Here is a 4,522-nt window from a genome sequence, read left to right on the forward strand (position 1 = left end):
TGCCCTTTGATATTTCTTGGACTATGTACTTGGTAGACTTTCAATTTGGAAATTAATACTTGAGTTCTAAATTTTTTACTTATGAATTCTATAATCATTCTCTTCATTTTCTTTCTGGGTTCCCAAGTTGCTTAATTGTCACCAAACCAATGAACATCGTCCATGTTTTCTTTCTTCTGTTTCTGCCACTCTGTTTTGTTTTTACTTTTGTATTTTGAAATAATCTACAAATTTTCTTCCTTGTTCTTTTCATATTTCAGTGTATCCTGATCTTCAAACACAGTCTTTTATTCTGAAACTCCTAACTTGAAGCTTTATTTTTTTATTTTTATTTATTTTATTTTTTTAAAGGATTATCTCATTTTTTTTCCTAAGATTTCCTTCTTGTACTTTTTATTTGTACTCTGTAGAGTACACATCCCTCTTGTGAGGAGGTCTGAGTGCAGGGTAGGAATAGGATCTCTTACTATTTCTTGCAGGTTCTTTCGAAGAGTGTCTTCATTGCTCTACCTCTGAGACAGGGCTCACCTTGCCCCACACCATCTCGGGAGTCTCCTTCAGTTCCTTATGCTCACTCCAGGTTATTTCCAAAGACACAGCTTCAGGTGTGATGATAATTATTCTATGATGCTAATGCCTTGCTGACTGTTTTCTTCTGAAGAGCATCAATGATGTCATCGTTCCCAAAGGACATCTGCCCTGTCATTGGTTTCTCTAGATGGGATCACTTTTGAGTTTCTCCTCTTGGTTTCACTTCATATTTTATAACACCCAGGAAGAGTCAGCCACTCTTTTCTTCGCAGGATCTTCTGGAACTGCTTCTTCTACTGTGTTCTGTTGGCTCACTTCTACAAATTCCACCAATTCTTGTCAAAATCAGCCCACTTTCCTAATAGAGCCACACCTCCTGCCTTCACTCTCATCCGTGTCGTCTAGTTCCACCCGAGGAACTGTCACAAAGCACAATTGCCATTGTCCTGCTACCACTTAAAAAATGCCAGCTCCTTTGTGTGCACTGAATTAAAGGAAAAGTCTTCAGCTTAGTGTTTCACATTTTTTGCTGTCTGGTTCTAGCCTAGCTTTCTAATATCCTTCCCAGTCATTTTATGTCACATTTTCTGTATGTTTCATTGAAAATAATTTTCATATTTATTTTTGTTTTAATAACTCCATATCAAAGTTATACCTCTTCCATCAAGAACCTTGGGGTGGTATTTAATACATCTTTTATACATTTCTTGGACATGCTGTTCTTTTCATTTTCTAAAGTATGTGCATGCATCTATGTGGGCGTATGTACACATGCAGGAGAGTAGTTACTCTTGGAGGCCAGTATCCAGCATCACATTCTCTGGAGCTGGAGTTACAAGCACTTGTGAGAACTGCACAGTGTGAGTGCAGGGTACCAGAAGCAGGTAGACTGAAGGAGCAGTTGTGTACTCTTAACCACAGAGCCATTTCTCCAGCATAAAGCCTTGCTGCTCTTTAGGAGCAGTGATGTGACTTCTCTGTGTTCCCTGCATGTCTAGAATAACGTCTTTGCCATTGTGGGCCTTCAGTACTCGTAAAGATGTAACAATACATATGATCTGCATAATACACAGTATGCATGCTTAGGAGTTTCTGCGGGATTCTTTATCATTAGTTGTATATCCTCCTGTTTACACAACAAATAGTGGTTAAGATTTGGTACGTCTATTCTTTGTTTATCTCCACAATAGATTGTACAAAGCCTTGCATAGATCCTGCTCTTTTGTCATGAAATAGTGATATATGTATATATTAATATATTAATAATGGTTCTCCTATGATTCCTTTGAAAACGTCAGGTAAGAAAATTGGGGGAAATTTTTCCATTGGTAATAGATCTTTTTTCTCCTCAAGACAGAATCAGTTGCTCCCCTTAAAATAGTATAATTATTTTACTGGAGACTTACTTATAAAACTACTTGCAGTTCCACTAGAAATAGAACTCTGGTGTCACTTAATGAGATTTTTTTTTCAAATTCACATTACTTATTCTTCAGACTTCTTCATTTAAGTAGATTATTTAATATTTTATTTGTTTTACTATCCACATTTGGGGGTAAAATATTTCCATTCATATTCAAAGTTGGTTGAATTATATGCCAGAGTTGAAGTGCACAGAAGTTTCTCACAGTCCTGTTGTTTCCAAGAGTACAGCTGCCTAATGTGTCTGTAGTTCGCACCTCTACAGCAGATTTTCTGTTGCTTCCAAGGAGGGCAAGATAACAACTCACTCACAGTTTAGTGAAAAGCCCTCAGTCCCCAAACAACTTTCCCCTCTTTCTATGTCAGTACCTAAGGCAAATATACCTCTTGAAAGCTTTGGCAATTTTGCACCATGGAACATTTCGGACTTAATTTTAATGTCTTATCACTTGGGAGCTGCTTTTCTATTGAGTTTGTCAATAGCATTTTACGTGGTGCTGTAGACGGAATTTCCTGCAGTTTCCTGCCTTCCTCGTCACTCACCAGTGTCATTTATGAGCATGTCTCCTTACTATTTTCAACCAGCTAACAGGGATTCCTCCCCAGCTAATCCTGGGCTCGTTGCTTATGGGCTCTCATGACATGCACAATGCCATGCTTGTGTGTCACTGAGACATGTACACCATGGAATTCCTCCCACAGACTCATATTTGTGGAAATGAGAAAATGATTAAATAATAACCAGTGTAAAGAGTTAGAGAAGAAGTGGCCTTGGCGGGGGTAGAGGAAAACACACTGGAAAGGTAGAATTTGGGTTTGAAGAGAGTATCCGGGCTGGGTGAGGAGACTGGTCTCAAGAGTGGTGAGACAGCAATGTAAAAACTAGTGCTAGGCTGGTCAACATATTGGAAATCATGAAATGCGGGGCTATGTGGCTTAAGTTCAGGCTTGATGTAGGTGGTCCAGTCCCCCCTCTTAAGCCTTCAAGATTGAAATAGGGAAGTGATATAATGAAAATGATGTTTAAAAACACGTATTTCAGGTGAGATCATAAAAGATGAATAAATTCACGATGGCAGAACAGACAGCTAATTGAGGTGATTAAAATAAAAGCAAATAAAAATAGAACTTATTTGTGAAAATTTGGAATTACAAACTAGGAGTCACTGAGATTAAAGTCAGGAGAAAAAGGTTAAAGGGTTTTAAAAAAAAGAAGCTGTCTTGTTAACTTACAATTTTGGAACAAGTCCCGTCTGAATTTTAGCACTTGATTAGGTGCAGTTCTCCCGCTGAGGCCACTAGGTGGGGATCTTTGTCAGCCATTAAAGTGGATTTTCAAAGATTTCAGCATTGGTAAAGGGGGGAAAACACCTTAAGTCTCTGTTTCATGCAATGCTAAGCATATAACATTCATGTATATATATGTTTCCAAATCTCTTCTATTCCTTTGTTCCTTTGGGCAGGACTCACAGATAAGAGAGGAGACAGAGGGAAAAATCCAGATGTTAAGATCTTAGCTCTTGTGTTTGTTTGGCTCCTTGGCATTTCCAAGCCTGGCCAAGCCTGGCCTTACTAGATTTTATTGACTAGAAGTTTCCTGTACGTAAATCTAGTGTTGGCCTTGGTAAAGTGAGGAGGAGGAGGAGCACAAATTGCTTGGCTCAATACTCAGTCCCATGCCAATACCTCAAATTACTGGTCTCATGTATTCATTGCTTCACTTTGCCACAGAACTGCATCTTTTACTCCACAGTGTTGTGAGCACAAGACAAAGTCCTCCGTTACTTCCTTAATCCTGTACAAACCCTGACACCCGGAAGGTGAGAAGACAGACACCTTGTGAAAGGACCTAGAATACTGCAGGCTCTGCTAACACATATTGAAAACAAATGATTGATGAATAAATCAGTGAGCATCTTTTTTTTAATTAATTAATTTATTTATTTATTAAAGATTTCTGCCTCCTCCCCGCCACCGCCTTCCATTTCCCTCCCCCTCCCTCAATCAAGTCCCCCTCCCTCGTAAGCCCTAAGAGCAAAAAATATGGAACACTTCACGAATTTGCGTGTCATCCTTGTGCAGGGACCATGCTAATCTTCTCTGTATCGTTCCAATTTCAGTATATGTGCTGCCGAAGCGAGCACTCAGTGAGCATCTTAATTTAGTTCAGGAAAGGGCGATCTTTGTCCAAGAAGGTTGAATAGTTGTTTCCATGGCAATGTTTTCAAGCATATTCCTGATTGTATCATACAACTGAGCAGGTACGCTGGCTGCATAATCCTTTGATCCCCATTGGCATAAGAACTCAATCAATATGTTTAAGCCTGTTCTGTAGGGAAATGCTTCCTGAGTTCCAAACATTTAACTTACCAATGAACTTTTGTTAACCTTGATTTTACGAAAAGTTCTTTCAAAATGAACTAGTAGCAAGTTCATAAAAGTCATTTTTGAGGTGCCTTGTTACACAACATGTAATTAACAGTAAAGGCTTACAGCGCAAACAGGGGTCTGATCTATCCAAAGAGTTTTTAATGCTAAGTTTCTTAATGATCTTTAATAAACCTCTGTA

General features: G+C 38.7%; 1 non-coding gene across 1 annotated transcript; it reads right to left on the reverse strand.

Moving 5' to 3' along the window:
- Window positions 1-3,990: 3,990 nt before the first annotated feature.
- On the reverse strand, window positions 3,991-4,097 carry LOC130890003 (U6 spliceosomal RNA). The gene has a single exon (XR_009058669.1). It is a non-coding gene; the product is annotated as a U6 spliceosomal RNA (small nuclear RNA).
- Between the last annotated feature and the right edge of the window lie 425 nt (window positions 4,098-4,522).

Source organism: Chionomys nivalis, chromosome 1, assembly GCF_950005125.1.
Source record: "Chionomys nivalis chromosome 1, mChiNiv1.1, whole genome shotgun sequence".
Taxonomy (NCBI): Eukaryota; Metazoa; Chordata; class Mammalia; order Rodentia; family Cricetidae; genus Chionomys; species Chionomys nivalis.